The sequence below is a fragment of the Phalacrocorax carbo genome, chromosome 2 (genome assembly GCF_963921805.1).
Source record: "Phalacrocorax carbo chromosome 2, bPhaCar2.1, whole genome shotgun sequence".
Taxonomy (NCBI): domain Eukaryota; kingdom Metazoa; phylum Chordata; class Aves; order Suliformes; family Phalacrocoracidae; genus Phalacrocorax; species Phalacrocorax carbo.
In genome coordinates, this window is record NC_087514.1 from 158855830 (window position 1) to 158876014 (window position 20185).

The window sequence follows — 20185 nt, forward strand, 5'->3', positions numbered from 1 at the left end:
TAAAAGGAAAAGCCATTCCATCAGAGAAGATCAAATTAGCTGTGGTCTAAATTTTACCGCAGTATCTCATGAGCCTTTGGTGCTCTTCAAATGTCCCACACGTATATTAGTTTTATACCCACTTGAGAATGAAGTCATTTTCACATAGGATTTTTAATGCTTAATTATTCTTCTTTTGTTCTTATCTCCATCACTATCTGAGCTTTTAAGTTGTTTAGTTGCTCAGTGATTCGAGTTTTTCAGTTTCCTGAAGAGAGCGCAAAGGTGATGAGGGAAAAGGTCCCACTGACACAAATGGGGATTTCCAAGATCTGGATTTCCAAGATTTCCAGCCCTGCGGCAGGCTGGACAGACTCAGCCTTCCAGGGAGAACATCAGCACCCAGAAAATGCCAAATTCAAACTTTCACGGATTAAAACCTCTGTGTGTCCTCACCCAGTTGCATCTCTACTGGCACCAGGCTTACATCTGTGCACACACAGGGACGTTAACGTCCTATTTCTAACAGCCAGCCACCACACAAGCTCCCCTCTGAAATGTAATGTTGGTGGTAAGGAAGTCCACACTGGCTGCATTTATCTCCATCAGGCTTATCTAGAAACTACGTGTGCTTTATCCTCATTCATCTCAAGCTTGTAAAAATGTTTACGTCCCATAAAATCCTTGGGAAAGCCCACAAATCCATGAACATTTCAGCAATGCATACCTACCCAAAACCATAGTATTTCTTAATCTGGATCCATTACATCTACATTTTTAAATATTATATTTTTTTAAATGAGAAAAATCCCAGAGAAAATATCTTTATAAAAGGAAGATCAGAGGTGAGAATGTATTTATAGAACTTAAGGCCATTTTCCTAATGGGTTGCAGTTATCCTTATAAAGAACATAAAACCCCCAGGAAGTCCAGATATAAATATACACTACCAAAGAATTAAAAGCCTGTTAAGGTAATAAACACAGAAGTATCCGATGACCTGCTCTGGTTCCCATCAGATGAAACGGAGAGTACTATTGCAGACAATGGGACATGGATCCTGAATCAGCCGTAGGGTGTCAGGGGTGGAGGGACAGTTGTTTGAATCACTGATCATGGGAAGCTGGTACCAGCTCACCACAGATTTTAAAAGTTGATACCAGTTTGTGTTCTGCACTGCCTCTTCCTATGTTTTTTTGGTATCTTTTTTTTTTCACGTAGCTTTATAATGGCACACATTTTTTTCTTGAAGCATTTAATTTATTTCTGGATTTTAACATATTGAGCTAGTTTTTAAGAAAGTTATTTTCACTCAGCCAAGATGTTTTTACCGGGTGATTGCAGTTACGTTCCCCAACAACTGTTTTTTCACTGAGAGAGGCAAGGCAATCTTTTAAAACCACTGACTGTGCAGCATCTCCCATCAAAATGAATTTGAAAATGGCACTACCGGTTTAGGACACAACTCCAGGAACCCACCAAAGGAATATGAGATTTTAGCCTGCAAGTGACTCACAGCACACTGTGCCAAGGGGGCTGGGCAACCCCTTCTTTCCGAAGGGCAGTTGAAGGGGGCTGGGAGCTGGGCTGGCTCTCGGTCAGGGGATGACAAAACCTTCAGGAACATGCTGCTTGTCAAACTGGGCAAAGGAAGGGCATTGCTTGTTAGGTCTCGGTTAGCGGAATTGGGATGGAAAAGGTGATTTCCAAGAAAAAGTTTCCAGACATCACTGAAACACCTTGAGCTGGAGTTTTAAGTCATGATCAGACTACTTCTGATTAATAGTTTGGGCACTTTACCAGGGAACTACAAGCCCAGGAATGGCGATTTTTTGCCAATTTTTTTTTAAAGTTTATTTTGGTTTTGGGTTTTTTTTTAAATTGTACGTTAAAAATTAAATCTAGCCAGGACTCATGTCCTCATAGCTGTCTGGATGAACATCATCTCATGGGTTGTGTGAGTATCTGCCACTCCTGCCACAATGTTTTTGGTAAAAAGGCGATTTGGAAGGAAAACGCTCCAGAGAAATTAAGCCCTTTTATACAGGTAATCAACTGAAGTGAGTGAAAGGGCTTTCCCTCCCGAGAGCTCCTCGCCCTAGTGGAAGCGATTCTATAGATGCTATTTTGAAAGCATGTCATATCCATTGTGTTTTGAAACATTTAATTATTTGTGACTCCCTTCAGCGTGGGAGCTTTTCTTCAGCAGTGCTAGGTGGGGTAGTACTCTCATAATCATCTCTTGAATATCGCGTGGAGTCTGTAGCTGCTGGATGGGGAATCGGTGACGGTCAGATATTCGGGGGTTGGGTGCCTGGGGTCCCACGCATATTTATGCCCATGGTATTTAGTTGATGCATGCAGGTATGCCTGGTTTTATACCACGTTTTTGTGTATGCAGTCATCCCCATTGATTTGTGTTTGCTTTGCAAAGAGATGACTTCAGTATTTGTAGATTTGTACGCAATTTTGCTGTAGAAAAACACCCACGAATGCTCACCATATTCTGGAAAACTTGTACAGCTGTATCTAAGGCATTATTAAAGGTAACCTTAAAACAGATGGCTCATAAAAATATGCATGTGCTTGGAATATTTGGATCTACCATCCCCAGAAACATTCTAGAAACCAATCTAGAAACTAGAAAGGCTTCACTGCAGAAAGTTAGGCTTAATTCAAGAAATTAATTGCTCTCAACTTGTTCTTTTAACTGAAATAAAATCCTATTGTATCGAGTACCTTCATGCACTGAACAGAAAAGCGGCCAGACTTGGGTTTTGTTCTACTAACTGTACACAAGGGATGCTTCAGTGACAACCATCCCCTTAAGATAAAACCAGAAAGTACTTCTTACTGTTAATTTCCCTGTGTATATAAACATTTCTCAGTGTTTAAGTAAAATCAGCCCTTAATTTTCTGCAGAATGGGGGTTAACTCCCTGGAGAAACGTGGGGAGTCCCAGCAAGCTGCTGGAAGAAGCTGACCTTTGGTACCTGTAAGTGCAGCAAAGAGGCATCCACTCCTGCCAGCTGGGGTGATAATCCCCTTTGCCTCTCCTAAGTGATAGCTGATAAGTCTGCACAGAATTAGTTGGCGGTGTTTATTTATCAACTGAGTCTCTTTTCACTGCTAAGTTACTCAGAGTCGATGTTTTGGGTAGGGAAGCTTAGTTTAGATCGCTCATATCATAGGTTATGAATTTCCACCGGCTTCCACTGGGCAGGTGTGTGGGTAGATGTGTTGAAGGGGAGCATTAAAAATTTGCAATAGATTTTTTTGATAAAGAAAAAGCAAAAACCACTGAAATGTCAACATTCCTGGAATACCTTTAATGAAGGCTAAATGCCCTTGTTTTTGTTCAGACTGAAAGAAGAAAGAGGTAGTACCTGGCTTCTTGCAGCTGCTGGGATGCCAGTGATACTGGGGCTCGCTGGGCAGCAGTGGGGAGGCCCATGGCTTTTGTGCTTCCTTTCCATGCCCCAGACATCCTGGTTTTGTGAGTTGCAGCTGTCCCTAGTAGGAGAGAGGAGCAAAGCCCTGAAGCTGGGGCAAGAGCTCTGCCATCCCTAGTTTTGAGCAGGATTTATACCATACAAAACATAGGCTGGGACTGTGCATTGCTGTAGAAAATCTGGTGTAAAACGGGTAAATTTCTGATCTGAAGTCATGGCTGATTGCCCTTCTCTATACAGAGCTCACCTGGATCACATCTGCTCTTGATCCATCGTCCAGGTAGCCTTAAACTACACCTGGACGTCCTTTCTGCGGGGGGCACACTCATAGCAATTTTGTGCTGAGAAACTGGAGTGAGGCTGTTCTGGACCTTCTGGATCCAGTGTGCTTAGGTACCCTTTTTAAGCTTGACACATGTATTCAAGCATGTATATATAACATATATTTAAACATATTGATATATGCTCATGTTCCACTAAAGTCAAAGGATCGGTGTACTGAAGTGCTTCACTGTATGTGGGGAATAACGTGATGCTGTGCAGTGTTTTAAAATACACCTCAAATGGACAGTTTGCCATGGCTTTATATGACTTTGTGACCCAGCAATATATTTGAACAAAACCTCCTGCTTACTTCTTGTTTCCCGGACATTCAGAAACCAATGCAGCATGCAACTGAAAGCTCTGTTAAGAAATAAAAAAGAAATTATGTGATAAACTCACATGGCAGCCCAGCCAGGGCTGCATTTCATTGGTAAGCCTTTCTCTTTTTGTCTGCTAATTTATCGTCCTCTCCTCAAAAGGCTTTGTGTCACTGGGCTGGGGTGGCTTAACAGAGGTGGAAAGAGTTTTCTCAGGCAATGAAAGGGTGTATTACCTTCTTTCTGGGAATAGGAAAGGAAAAATGAAAGTAAATCACTTGCCGCTGACTGAGGACAGGCAACATCAGCCCAAGCTGCTATCCATGAGGACCATGTGATGTATTTCATCATTCCTTGTGCAAGTGGGACCTTGAGGACAGAAATGGTTCTGTCATAGTAAATGGAGCTGTGAGAATTGGCCCTGTGCTGAGGGTCTGGAGTACATAAGTGGCGTGAGACACATGTGGAGTAAGTAGGGATGGAGGAGACAGAGGAACACAAAATCTGACCCCTAAGGAAAAATGGAGAGCTATCACAGCTCTTGCTTAGGCAACATCGATGCTACTAATGTCATGGTAGAGGTTGTTTTCAGTGAAAATTAAACTGCTTTAACTGCATCCCCAAGAAAGATAAAAGCCAAGAGAAAAGTATGTAGAAACCATTATTTATGTGGAGACCTGTTTTTCCAACCCTTTGTACTCATGGAGAGATGAGTGTGGGCACTGGCGGCCAGTCAGAGGATAAGCAATGTTCCAGTACCCTCACTCTAAAGTTGGCAGAGTTGGCAGCTTCGGGTAAGCTGGGATGGGATTCACCACCACACATCCCTACCAATGCTGGGGAGACATAGCCCAGCTTACACCCATCCCAGCTTCAGTCAGTGCTTTTGCAATGTGGGAGGAAAAAAAGGGTATTTCAGCTAAAACCTAGGGCGGAGCCTAGGTTGACTGCAACATGAAGTCATGGCCAGATGGTTACCATCCAGCAGAGGAATAATGAAGGTATTAAGGTTAATTTAACAGGCTTAAGTCTATAGGTGGTCTTAGAAGGCTGCAGTCAAGTAGGTGAAACCTGCCACCCTTTCCTTACCCTGAAAGCGTGGAAGGAGCAGCAGTGGATGGGAGCTCGTGTGATACTCCCGGTGCAGGTTTAGCGCTGTGAAGGATGTGCTGGATTTCCCCTGGGAGTGTGGGGGGGAGGCTGCAGACCTGCCTTGCTGAGTGGAGGTTGCTGCAGGAGGAGGACAGGGGAGATTGAGAAATTCTGAGCTTTTAGCAGGGAAATCTATGAAGCATAGAAATGTCCGTGAATTAGAAAATTTTATCTACTGTCATGTATAAGGCTAGTTAAAAATTTCCAGTGGGGTTTCCCTTTATCAGTGTTATTTCCTGCACTGTAGTCACAGTCTGTCCCCTGACAGACATGTTGCTGCTTTAAAATTACAACTTTAATAGAGTAATGGGAAGAACCTGCTGTTTTATTTTGAACACCAGGGAGTAGCAACCCTTTTGACTCACCTGCTCACAGGGATGGAAAAAGAGGTTCAGGAGATGCAGGGTGTCACCCCCAGGGAGGAGGTGGCACAGCCAGCATCAGTGGGGGTGTCACCCCCAGCTGGGAACCAATGGCTCCAGGGATGTGCCATTACTCGGCTCAGATCTGGATCCCATTGGAATCCCGGTGGGCTAGCACTTCATCTTAGCTTGCCTTCCCTAAATGAAACTCCACAACATGCTCTCCAGCACCAAGGCTTCCCGACAAGGGGTGATGTCTATCCATGCACTCCAAGATGGGGAGATGGGGTGTTCACCTCCAGCCTGACCTCCTCAGCCCTTCACCCCGCAGACCTCCCTGGATGTCCCCACCAAGGAGTTGGTTGAAACCAAAGCCAGACAGCACAGACAGTTGCATTTCAACGCCTGCAATGATGCCTGTTGAGTCTCTTGGTCCAGATGTGGCCCATGGGACTGAACACTTAAACCTTCTCCAGCACAGCAGACTATCAAACTTAATTTTTTTTTTTTTTTCATTTTTTCTCTCCTTTCCTGGAGACTCAGTCACATACATACATTGTTCCCAGTTTCTCTGCCTAGTCAGCCTTTCCTAACGGCATCCAGCGTCCGTCGCAGCCCTTGTTAGGAGAGCTCGTTTTGCCTGGGGAAGAGGTGGGAAAAGCACACGGGTACCTCCTCAGCCTCTTTTTGCTTTCTGAGTTAATCCAGTCAGTGTTTGAGTGCATATGAGTCCATCCTGTAGAACAAGGGAGGAATAGGGGCCTTTGTTTGCTTGTTGCTAAAGCACCTTACTTCTAATTAACAGAGTGATTTAATTAACATTAGGCAGAATCTGCCTGGTTTTGTTCCCTTAGGGGATAAGGGGGAGGATAGCAGGCAAGGCAAACAGGTAACATCCTCTTCTGACACCAATTCTCCAGGGCATGGTCCCGATTTCCAAAGGCTGCTCCAGGCTATCTTCTCCAGACGCTTTGAATCTATGGGAGAAATAAAAAAAACAGAGTGTGAATAAAGTTCACGTTTGGGGAGGAAGGTTGGCTTTGACTGACTATTTGTTTCCTCAGTGGTGCTGGGGAGGGGGGCAGTTTCTGAGAAACTGCAAACAACTTCTGAACGACTTAGAGCAGAACTTGGGAAAATAAACCCAGTGACTTTTTTCAGCTGAAAATTATGTGTACAAAGTCATCTTTTCCGCAGAGCTAAGATCCTCATTATTCAGAGGAACAAGCGCTTGCTGCTGCAGATTTTAAGTGTATGGATCAAAGACGTGTTAATGGACAGCTACGAGTACCAGCTAGGTCTCCACCCAGACCTAGGTACCACAGTTTTATAATATACTATATGAGGTGCCATCAGTTTATAATATATTCACAATATCGCCTGTATTAAGTACGGGTTTGTTGGATTTTTGGCATTGCAGAGAGTATCTCTGTGAAGCACAGGACCAGAGGTATTTGTGTATGGCACAAAGAAATGAAACATTTTCTTGGTAGCTGCAGCCAGGCTGCATGGCCACCTCTCCTGGCTGTAGTTTGGTTCGTCTTCTGCCTCTCCTCCCCAGCGGGGCTGGCAGGGCACTTGCCATGATAATGTGGGGTTTTTGGTTTGGTTAAAGCTACTGCTTTAATCGGGGCTTCTGGTTCTTTCTTAATGTGTTGCTACTGATTATTGTCGATGGGGGAAAAGAAATGCCCTTCTCTGAATGCTACGCTAGCACAAAGTATCCGGTCTTTAGTATTTTCAATTAATATTAAGGCTGAATAGTGCAGCTTTGGCACAGTCTAAAGTGTGAACAAGGCGAATTAGCCGAGAGATTACACATTTTTGGCATTCTGGCATTAGCTAAAATAGTTTAAGCTTTGTCTTTGGTGGTGGTCTTAAAGTAAGTGGAATGTGAGGGTGGAATTCAGGACCGGCTCCGGAATACCCTGGTGTGAATTTCTTCCTTTAGAAGAGAGTGCTTAATTCCACATATTAACATGTTGTGCTATCTTACTAAAAGTGAAGTTACGCTGATTAGTTACACTACAGAAGCTAAAGTATGTACATCTGCTTGAAGCAGGCATTTAATGTCAGGAATAATGGCTAACTTTGCTCATGTAACGTTTCACTTTAAGTGTCTGGGATGCACGTAACTGATGCTACAGCTGGGAGAGGGTTTTTTAATTTATTTTTATTTTCTTTTAAATAAGCAGAATTCGAATCGTTTATTTTTGAAGTTATTTCCTCCCCTCAGATTACAAGAATTTCAACTCCTTCCTTATTACAAGAATTTCACCTCCTTCCTTGCTAAAATGAACTCTCCTTCTCCTCAGATAGAACTATGATGAAGAGAACTAGAAAGGTAAATTCTTAGACTTTCTTTAAAATATGCCGTCGCACAGTAAAGTTCCTGGTATTGATTAAGCCCAGGTGGTCTGCTCACCCAGCAAACAGATATTTTACAAAGCTTGATTATGCCTCATTAGAATTCACTCCTTTAGAAGATTTCTAATTATATTGTCTAATAAAACTAAACCTTCGAAGCTATTTGCATATTATATGAAGAAATCTCATACAACAAACTCACAGTGGATTCAATTAACATAATAGCTAATTATATATCCCATCAGCCTTCAGAGTGGCTCAGCATTCATGTTGCTCCTGTTTTAGCCTAGAGCAAAGGAGGTTTGAATTTTCACTTCTAAATATTGACTTTTAACTAATATCAAAAATGATTTGAACACTTTTGTGGATGAAAAGATAATGATTAAACTACACGAAACATTTTAAAAGACTTATTTCCAAGTCTTTGAAAGAATTCCTGTTTAAACCTAAAGCTTCGCATATTAGCCAGAGTCCGTCTATATTTTATTTTAAAAAATGACAATATGTCTAATTGTTTTGACAAATATTTGATTGACAGCTCAGTTATTTTGAAACTGCCTACTTCCTGCAGTTACATTTTGTATATTTTTCATTGCACTTTGTAATGCAATTGTATTCTTGGCCGGCTGTGGTATCTATCAAGGAAGAAATTTAGGGCTAGATTAACAGAGACATAGTAATGAACAGGCATTTGAGCACCCTATAATTGACTGTTATTAGGGTGTCGTCACAGTAGTCCGTAATGAATTCTTGTGTTTTGTTTTGAAATTGGATGAGGTATTCTGGAAAAAAAAACACAGAAATAAATGCAAAAGTTTCCTTCAACCTTAAAAAAAAGCCCCAAAGAAACAAAGCTCTCTTTTTTTTTTTCCTTTTTGAAGATTTCAAATGATTTGGAGGTGCTTCCAATTTTGAAATGCTCAGTAGAAAAAGCAGGGAGGGAAGGATCAGATTTTGTGACTTATCTGAAAGCTTGAAAAGAAATTTGTGTGTTCATCAACTTCCTCATCAAATGTAATGAGAAATCTGCTGGATATCATATTTATATTTTTACAAAAGATAGCAGATAAAGTTTGTTGCCGAGTAAATGGTTTTCTCCCATTACAATGATGGCTGCCTTTTCATTCATATTTTAATGAGGTTAGTATCTCTGAGACAGCTTTTTCGGGGTGGAGGCCCATGTCTCCGGTACAATTACAATAGGAGTTGCTTTATTGACAAGTACTATTCAAAATCTTCACAGTATAGAAAGAAAGGCTTTAGTTTTCCACCACTTGTCCAAATACTTATTCCTCTCTTACTATTAAAACACTTTCAGAAAGAGCACTCTCAACTGCCTAGAGCCCTGTACAGCCAGGCAGAGCGCAGATCAGCAAAAAATACTTCACTTAAATTCAAGTCGCATTTATTTCTGCAAAAATTTGCCTAGGCAAAGCCCAACAAATGGACAACAGAAATTAATAGATTATATTTGCAGCTTCTGCACCTTTGGGTTTACAAGAAACATGCTCATATAATAGCAGTTGCTGCCCAAAGTGTGAGTCTGACTCCAAACAAATGAGGGAAGGCAAAGTTATTTTGAGATTACACATCCAATGTGTAATTTATTAAAGAGAAACAAAAAATGAATAAATCCAACTGTTGGCAAGTTATGCTCTTGTTTTTATTCATCTTCTTTAGGTGTATGCTAGCTCTAAAATACTTTTCATTACTGTAGCAGGGGAATACAGCCCAAATCTAAAGACGATGCTCAGTACAAGCCATGCTCAGCCTGAACCACATCTCATAGGCTCCAGCGCGCACAAAAAAACTTTCTAGTGCCTCCAGAAGAAAGCACATGCAGCAAAACCATTTCTGTAAATTTGTGGGATTTGCCACATGAATTCTGAGGGTTCTTTTTTTTTTTTTCCAGACGGTGGATGTGTTTCCTCCCGGGTCGGTGCTTGGCTTGGCTGCACGAGATAACGTTCAGGAGATGCGAGTGCCCTGCCTTTGGGCAGGGTGCCCTGTGGCATCTGTGGGCCACTGTGGTCAGGAACTCAGAGTGTTTCTGACCAGCCAGGAAGCCACAGGAAGGGGCTGCAGAGGGGCAGTAGGGGATATGACTACACACCCCAATATCGGTTGGAATTTAGACATGGAAAAATAGTTTTTTCCAGAATTTACAGAGTAAAATCCTCCTGCTTATGATACTGAATATCTCTTTGTGTAAAGAAATACAGCCATGAAAAGTGGCTTTCCCCATCAGCTGACTTAAGTTACTGTCCTGGAAGTAGCTTAGAAGGGGGATGAAATTTAGTGCAATTTATTGCTATAGAAATCAGATTGCAAAAATAATCCCTCCCAGAGCAACACTGACCTCAATAGAAGTGATGCCAGGGCTGAAATTAGATTGTGAGATTGAATCTCACCTTCGTTGTAAGGGCTGTAAAACCTTCTTCCCGTGTTGCAGGTTATTTTATTTTCTACCTTCAGAAACTGCCACGTATGTCTCTTTTTTTCAGAGGTGGAGAAAAGCCCTTGCCGTGTGTGCGAGCGCTGTCTGAGCCTCTGCACTCCCTGCCCCGGCGGGAGGAAGAAGCAGCAGAGTTTGGAGCACAAGTTTCAAACACAACTTCTGCCACCGCCTTCTGCCGCCACCAGCTCAGTTTTTTTCAGCTTTCAGGGACATTGTGTTCTTCTGAAAAAAAATATTTGCATCCCAGCGGATGAGACTGACTTTTGATAACAAAATGTGGTTTTGTACGAACCTGTCTTTACTGTAAAATATCTTATGCTACCCTACAAGCAGGCTTGGCAGTGAAAGACTGCGGTCTTTTTTATTATTTTTTTGTCCTTTTTTTTTTTTAGTCACTGTTTTGCTTTTCCCAGACTTTTTTTCACTTTTTTTTTTTTTGGTCCTTTTTTTTAGTCATTTTTTTGCTTTTCCCAGGTTTCATAAAAAGTAGTCTCCCCATCCAGAATGCGACTGGGGGAGGGAGGGGTTTCATAATGGGCCCCGGTGCAAGAAGACGAAGGGAGAGAGAGAGAAAAAAAAAAACCTTTAAGCTTTAATTTTAATTCTCTCGCCTTTATTTATCTGATTTGTGGCCAGATGGTGGTGAAGCAAGGCAACCCCTTTGTGCAAATGAAGCCCACATGTGAAAGTCCTTCTGTAATGTAATCATTGAGACCGGAAGGGTTCATACTGTGTCTGAAAAGAGACAATGGAGCTGGGATATATCAACATCGCCGAAATCGAGTTCATTTGCGATGCAGGCCCTTTGACTATGGTTGTCATGAAAACTTCCTACTTTGATCAGCAGAGGGTGGAGAGAAAAAGAAGAAGAAGGGAAAAAAAAAGAAGTCTTCTAAAGGGGCAGGGATGCGGCGCGGGTGTTTGCTGTGCACTTGGCTCCGGTTCACGCCCCTTTCCGGAAGACGCAACAGGGAGAGGAGCATCTTGCACCTTGACCTGTCTAGACGGGGCGCGAAGTTTGGGGTTTTTTTTTTTTTGTCCCCGTTTCCAAGGGCGAGGGCTGCTCTTTGACCCCCACCGCCAGTGGTGGTGGCTCTCGGGGCGTAGGTAGCGGCCGGAGATTTCCTGCCAAATTCTTGCCGCGGCCGGGAGGGAAGGGGATGGACAAAGACACGGACCAGCTGTTCGGAAATAAAGCTGAAATAGTAGAACCTGGGAGAAGCTAGGTTTTGTAAGCTATTATTTTCCGCACAAAACCCCTGGGAGGTATTAAACAGCTGCATCTGAGCTGGCAAGCAGCGGCTAAAAAGACAGAGCAACAACTGAAAGCCCGGGACTTTTGCAAACTCCGCTTCAACTAGAGAAACAAGTGGCTGGAGCGCCAAGGGCTTTCATGGCCCGAAAGATCCGCTGCCGCCGGCCGTCTCCCTTCGCCGCGGTCTCTTCGGGCTGCTGGGAGGTTTCAAACTGGGCGGCTGGCTTCTGGAGGAGGGCGAGGGGCGCGAGGGGCGCGTTGGGCGTGAGCTGGAAGGGTCCGCGCAGGTTCTCCAGGGCCACCTTAGCTGGAGCTGACGTTTTTAATTACGTGTGTAATGTAATGTGTCAACAGCTCTGCATAGCGATAGGGATGCTCTTTTTCTCTTTCCACGATCTAACCAGGCATTATCTGTATGAAGTGGTGGTTTTTTGGTGATATAATAAGCAAAAAAAATCAATTTTAGCCTCCATGAGTTTCCTTTAGCAAAGTCAGAGAGCAACTTAATAGAGTTGTTGGGACAGAAAAGGAGATGGGAGAGGTTTGCTCCTAGGCGAGAAGGGAAACATCTATGCAGACTTTAAAGAAAAACTCAGGGTTTAATCTGATGCTTACAAATCTTTGAAATTTGTGGTAAGCCAACATAACGAATGAGTTTTTATTTTCCAGCAAAAGTTGTGTCAGTGTGCCCACTCTTTCTTGTCACTAGGAAATGCGTGAGATCGTGCCTTGTTTTAAGATTCTTGCCATATTTTAACATACTCCGTACTGGCTCCTCGCAGAAACTGGCTGAGTATTTGGAGATAACACTGCGTTTTGTCAGATGCTTTATAACGTTATTTAGAAACGTATTCAGATCTATTTAGGGCTTCATAAATATGAATAAAGCATTTACAAAAGGCACATCCCTTGCAGAAGTAACCCAGGGATTATACCAGATGCTTTATACGTTACAAATTTCCTAAACTGCAACAGTTCAAAAGAACATTTTACTTGGGGAATATTTTTCTAAGTGATGAAATATAAATCAGCGTTTCCCAGAAAAATATCTCTGTTGATTTATGGGCAGGAAATAAGGGAATTGTACTAGTGCATAAAAATCCAGACTGCTACTAAAGTAGTTTCAAATATTTATGGAAAAATTAGGGGAGGAGAGGAGGCATGTCATCTTTTTTTCTTAGGCCTCATGGCATAAGGATGGATTTTTCTCAGCTAATTCTGCTAAAAACACTGAGGTGCTCTGCCTGGCTTCATGCCAGCACCTTCTTCAAATATATATATTTTTTTTAATGCTTTTGGCATCGTTTTTGGTTTTAGCTTTTGTGCAAAGCATGAAAAAAAAAACAAAAACAAAGACAACCCCCCCCCATAAAAAAAAGCCATGGAGTAGTGCTGGCCGTGGCCTTTCGTGCAGTTGGGGACTTGAAAGAGGCAGGCGAGCGAGCCGGCGTGCGCGCTCGGAGGGCCGCGGCTCCCGGCGAGGAGCGCAGGCAGCAGCTCTGCCTCGGTCACCGGCAGCTTGGGGTTATTGCATGCCCTGGCAGATACTGGTTTGCTGGTTTTAGCAAAGCACAGCACAGGACCCTTTTTTTTTTGTGTGTGTGTGTGTACTGAGCACGACTTCCAGCAAGCAGATTTTATTTCAGTATGTTTTTTCTCCACCCATGTTAAAGGGCTTCCCCTTGTTTATGGGTTGAGTTCTGGATCTCAGGGACAGGAATTCCCGCTTAATATGCACCCAGGCTTTCTAAAGGGTGCCAAACACCAGGCTGGATGGCGCACCCCCTCGGAGCCGTGCTCCTGCACCCTTTCCAGGGGGTCAGAGACCCATTTTGTGGTGAATTACCAGCAGCTCCCTAAATACTGGGGCGGGTGGGGGGGGCCTTGGCAGCTCATTGCTGTCGACTGCTCTGTCTGTAGTGAAATCAGAGCTGCATCTGCATGGTCAGGGAGCTGTATTTGTTGCACGTCGTGACCACTAACATCAGAATACAAAATGGGCTTGTTTTATTTAAATTTCAAGTGCCTCCTCCCTGAGTCCATGTTGAAAGGCGGGGGTGGGGGGGGTCCTAACAGAGTGAAATGCCTTTTGGAGGGGTTTTCTCCCCCAACCCATGAATGTGGTTTCGAAACAACAGTGAGGCTGGACATAAAGTTTAAGTAATATTTGGTAGCGTTATTTCTTGGGCAGCCCCCATTCATCCCCGTGCTGTGTAGGGCAGGGAGAGTGGAGCCAGCCGGGGGCTCCTCGCTGCGGCAACGCAACTGCCTTGCTTATTTCTAGCTAAAAAAAGAAACACAGTATGAGTATCCTCCTTTCTTTCATCCTTACAGTGGGAAAGTATCATAGAAGAGTATGAAGATGAAATATTCTCACTTATCGCCCAAGAGGCAGACTATCTAGCTGACAAGCTGTGCAGTGAAAAATCAGGTACTGTGTCTGATGTAACATGTGCTCTCTCTACAGCGGTGTGGGGTTGGGTTTTTTTTCAAACCCAGCGTACTGCTTTGGAGGAGAAGTGGGCTGTTGTTGAATAAGCAATGACACTACATGACTTTTTTTAAAAGTTCCCTTTTTTTAAAGGCTTTTAATTCTTTTAATTCTTTCGTGCATATTAATGCAGCATAATTTGAGCATCCCAGCTAACGCAGCGTGTTTTTCTCCTGGTGTTACATGATTTTCTGCTCCTTGCATGTCTGTGCTGTCATTTCCAAGTCAGAAATGAAACTAACCCTTTTGCAAGAAAATGCAGGCATTTGTTTCTCCTGTTTAATTGCTAATTGTGGCCATGAAGCTGAACTGCGAGCCATTAGAGTGCAGGTTTAGAAATGTGCTGATCATTATTAGATGAACTCTTCGTTGCCATCAGACAAGAGTTGTCCTTAGAAGGGCTGGCCAGCCCACTGCCATCGCCTACTAGGGAGAATTTATTTTATAAATGTTTTCTTTTTCTGTAAAATATATCATTTCAAATAAGTAAGACCTCTTTTCAATCCTGACAAAGTAAGAAAATGCTTCTAAAAATTAATGATAGCTTATTTAAAATATTACTCCATTTGTTTCCTCATTTTCAGTGTTGGTGGGTTTTTTTCAACTTTTATGTTCATTTCTGAATCTAAAAAGAACATCACTTAAGGCAGTAAGTACTGTGAGATTATAAATGAAGTTAGATTATCCTTCCTCAACATGCTGCCTTTAGTGATAGAATATGCATGAAAATATTGATCTCGGAATCAACGCTTGTAAATGTTGGTGTGTGGTTTTGAGATTTAAAGGCCATAAGCATCGTTTGGGATGTAAGAAACAGAGGCCATGAAAAGTACTAGAAGTTGGTAAAAGCTGACTCACTAGAAGTTCGTAGAAATAAGTTTGTGCACTTTAAAGCATCAGTGTGTGCTTTTAATACTTATTGAAAAATCATAGTCCAGAGCACTGGAGAACTCCGTCTGCAACGACACAAAGTGCTCCCTATAATCTGGGCAGACAAATAATTTCCAGAAATTCAACTTTCCGGAACAGGTTTGATGTTTTTACAAATGTTCCTTATTTGTCATATCTGCCATGCTGGAGCTATCCTCTGTCGTGCCAGAAAAGCAGGCACACTCAGTAACAAATTATTTTGAAAACAACGCACTTCCTCCAAAATGGACGGCAGGGCTGCTGGTAGCGGGACTCGGACAGAAACTCCTTCTGAGCATTTCAGAAACAAAACCCAGAAGGGTCTGTGGGATAATGTAGAAAAATCATCATCTTCCAGCAAGATTTTCCCAGAGAAGAGGACGTTGGGATAAATCCCCTCTCCTCCTTGGCTACCCTCAGAGCAGCCTCTAACCCTTTTGCAGAACAAATTGCAGTTCTGTGCATCTTCAGTAAGATGCAGAGATATTTGCCAAAGTTGCGCCCAAAATATTGATATCAAAGCCCACGCTGTTAAAAATCTCTTATTTCTTTTTATATGGATCTGCTCAAAACCTTTTATTTTTTTTTCCTTTGAAATCACATTTTGGGTTTAAAACCCACGCTGTGTGCTCACCCAGCTTTCTTACGTCAACAAAATAATTTCCTCACTTGTGGCAGAAGAGATTGCTGTAACCGCACGTTAGCCTCATTCACACAAATACCCCCCCGCCTATGTGCCGGGCCGCTCTTCCTAACTATAAATAGTGGTCCGCAGAGAGGAAAGAAGTTTAGTTTTCTTCCTGGCAATTAGCACAGATAAACAAACTGCCATTTAATAAACAGAAGTGTGAGGCCTCATCACTGCAAATATAAGATGCTTGCAAGGGTGGCAGGAATACTGCAGAGTGATGCTGAGCTACCCTGGCATAAAAATGAGGGCAAGAAATTAATCTGCCGTTCCCCATATCGCCCTGTTGTCCACTTAAAAAATGTCAGTGTGTTAAAGAATAAAGACTAAAAAAAAGCCACAGAGACTTTTTTTGAACTAATTTGATCTACGTATAAAGTGGGATGAAAATAAATGTATTAAATTGCATTAAAAATAATGAAAACATGTTTCTGTGGCCTCTGAGGCAGGCAGGAGCTGGCAGAGGAGCACAGGTATACCTGACAGGGCAGGAAAGTGTCTGCCTGCGTTTTTCCAGGGAAAATAAATTCAGGCTCTGGTGGCATTGGAAATGGCGAGTCTTCGAAATTGTGTCAGGATTTGTGCCAGCCGCACAGCACCGACATCTAACTTACCAAAGCCTCCAACTCACAGAACACAATAAGAGTTATATTATTAAGTCTTATCTCTCTTACAATGGCAATTTTCATTAATACATTATATTAAAGCAATATTACGCTCTTATCTTACTGTAAATTATTGGCTCTTTTTATTCAGAGCTCCATGTGTTCATTCAGAATGGCATTTTTAACTTTTTTCAGGGGGTGGGTGGGGGGGAGTGATGGGGACAAATTATCATACTAAGCAACAGATATAGTATAGGAAACCTCTCCAGGGTCCAGCTGGAGTTTTTGATGCTGTGGATTTCACCATAAAGCAGGAGGGGAAAAAAAAGAAGCAGCCCAAGTCAGGCGTGTATTAATGTCATTGCATTATTATTGCATTTAATTCTGTTTTTAAAGGCTGCATACGTGAACATGGCTTATTTCTTGTGGCCCATTGTGGATTTACTAATATTGGTGTAATCAAACCCTTTTTTTAATACTGTGCTGTGGTAAAATTATAAGGGTTTCAGTTTCCTCTCAGCCTCCAAACATGACATTAATGGAAGTCCCGTATTATAGGAGGAAAACCCGTTATCTGTAAGTCATGTTTAGTATTCTTTTTTTTATTCTAATATCATACTAGCCCTTTTTCTATGGGTACTGGAGGTGGATGTTTCTTGTTTGATTAAAAAGCAGGAAACTTCAAGAAAGTCTTTTAGCATGATCAAACCGTTTGATATTTACAAGCATAGATCCGTTCGCTGTCATGTATTCTTTGATCACGCAAAAAGTCTCAGTGCTAGACAGGCAGGAAAAACCTGCTGAGACACACCTTCAGATCCTCTACTATTTTTACAAGCTTAAAAAAATCTAAAAGTTAATTTTCAAGATTACCTTTTTTTTGTCCGCCCCCCCCCCCAAACAGGAGGTGCGGCTGCCGGTCGGACCAATGGAGTAATAGAGGGCTTTTTAATTGCAGAGCCCTTTAATTTTCTTTGCTGATTGCGATCATTTTCTGCATGCTCTTTCTGGGTTTATGTATATTTTTAGCTGTGATAGCTGGGGCTCAGTGCATTGCCAGCAACATTTCATTCGGGGTTAGATGGAGCTATGCAAAGACCAGTAAGAATCTAGAAACCAGGTAAAACTTGTGCTGATGTATAGACCGGGGCCGGTTGACTTGTCAGTGAAAAATAATTTAATACTGCATCTTTTAGGAGTCAGAAAGCTACTGTTTAAGTGAAACCGGGACTTCTCCTACATCTTTTTTTTTTTATGTGCTCACAGCTATAAAAATGTTCTCTTTGGCTAAAATCTTCCAGTCGCCATTTTATCTTAAAAGTGACTTAACCCGTGTATTTCTTTATTTAGCTGTTTGGAAAGTTTGACTATAATTTAGACACCCAATGTTGAGTTATACAAAAGTGAAACAAAACGCTCTTATTCAACTGCAAAGAAATCCAGAAGTCTCTTTCTGCACAATTATGGCTCAAACTATTGTGTTTTTGCAAACTGATACTTTCTAGGAGGCTCGTTCCCAGTGAGAACTATTCTCCTGGAGAGTTTAACAAAGCTAGCAGCTACATCAATTAAAAGCAACTAAAATGTCTGTTATGGGTATGTGCAGAATATTAAACTGCCATTAAACCATTTACCTTAATACCCTCTGCAAGATTCTGGTTAAAAAACGCAATATATGGGGTATGAAGCTGTGCTTTAATGCTGCCACAGTACCCTGGAATTACATATTTTCTCACATTTTTCTCCCCATGCAACTAGGAAAAAGAACAGTATAGAGAGAGATTAGCCTTTGAGTCCCCTGCCCTGCAATAGGATCTGTGAGCACAGATTTCCCTGAACGCTACAAGGGATTGAAGGATCCATATCAGTGGGGTTTATTAAAGAACTGGGCCGTGACACTCCTTGTTTTAAAATACCAAGTTTGATTAAAAAAACAACCAGATTTTAGCTGCAGCAATAAGATTATACTGGGAAGACAAGGGAAAGTGAATTTAAACACTAATGTGAGCCCCTCTGGAGAGAGAGACAGGATATTTTCTGTGTTTACTGGTGTAGTTACATTTTTCTTAGGGTGCAGTATGCTGGGGTCTGTTCTCCAAGGCCAGTCCATGGCCAACCCCATCCATGGGAGCACCAGCAAGTGCCCAAAGCCGGATGTGAAACCCACCTGGGCAGCAGCAGGGTCTCCACAAGAGCTTGGGTGCTTTCTGACCTGGGTTCCTAGCAACTATTTCTCCATAAACTGTGTTTATGTGATGTGAAAATCATTACAGAACCCAGCATTGTGGGATAGTTTTTCAATTAAAATGAGCGAGAGTTTTCGGGGCTTTGCAAAAATGCCACCTCATGTGGGGATGCACGGGCCGTGTCTGTGCCCTGGAAGGGAAGAGTCAGACCCTGAATTATTTAACACAGTTGAGGACAGGAACTGAGAATAGGTTGCTTTATTTTTCTAAAAATCCTTCTTTCTCTGTTTTGAAGAGTCTATCTAAAAAAGCCTGACTCACTGTCAGTGTGTCATGGTTATGCCTCACGCTATTCCTCTTTCTGATTTATTGCGAACAAGTAGTTTAACGTGCTTTAATTTTCACCTGTACACTTCAGTGGTGGAAGTGCTTCAGGAAGAAAACCCGTCTTTTTCTAGTTCGAAAAATATTTATTCTTTATTAAAGAAACAGGTACTTTTAGCAAAGTGTGACTGTTCAGGACATCAGTAAATCATAGGGAACTTTTCCTTCCTTAGGCGCCTGTGCAGAGGCTGCTGCTCACACAGGGTTATAGAAGAAACAGCTCCTCATTTCAGAGTGAATTAAGATGAAAACACCGGGTTTTTTTCTTGTGTAATCAATTCTTGCCATTGTAATATCTCCCGTATTTTCTACTTTTAATTTTTAAATGTGCCCACATTCCCTACTCTTTTTTTTTTTTTTTTTTTGCATTTTAGCTTGTTTCCTATTTCTGGCATTTTGAAATGAGACGTGCAGATTTTTTGGTGAGAGTGTGGAGTTCAACAGGGAACTGGCTATTTGACCTTATTTCTGTATTCAGGGTTTTATTTACCCCGAGGTATTAATCTCAGTTGTGCCTATTTTCACAAAATCAACATTGGATTGTAACAGAATTAGAGTCTGTAAAAAGCGAGCCTCCTGCTCCAGCAGAGAGCAGAAACTGATAACTAAGCTAATTTCAACAACCATGTTATTTTTTCACATTTATATTTTTGTTTTAACAGATGATCAAATCATCTGTATTTCTCCACTAGAAAAAAGTTTACAGCTAAGAGCTACTAAGTTTCTATTGCTGCTGTTGAAATGGCAACGGGAAACTTTCCAAGTATTTCTCCTTTTAAAGGTGAAATAACTTAGTAGAATGTGTGTAGTTTCCTCAAAATAAGCCATTCCTTAAAAATTTCCATATCAAAGTCCTACTGATCCTGATATAAATGTTGACTCAACCTGAGCACCACTAGTGTAATGACTTTTTAAAATTAAAGCTTTCTTGCTGAAGACATGGCAAAAAAACATCAAAATATTCCCGACAGGGGTTGCGCCTTTCATCACTGGTGGGGGGGAGGATGTTGGTCCAAAATATTTGTTAATCAGTATAAAATATTTGGTCATGAATCTCTTCCAGTGCTGGGACTCAGTTCAGGTTGTTGCTGTGTCCCCAGAAGATAAAGTGGGAGAGTATCTGCTTCAGGCTCCAATACTCTATGAAAGCACAGTTTTAAAAGACTTTAACTACTTAACTGTGGTTTTAAGGTAACAAGGATAGTTCCTTAAAAGCGGTAAAATATTTAGAGAAAAATTAAGCTTTATAACAAAAG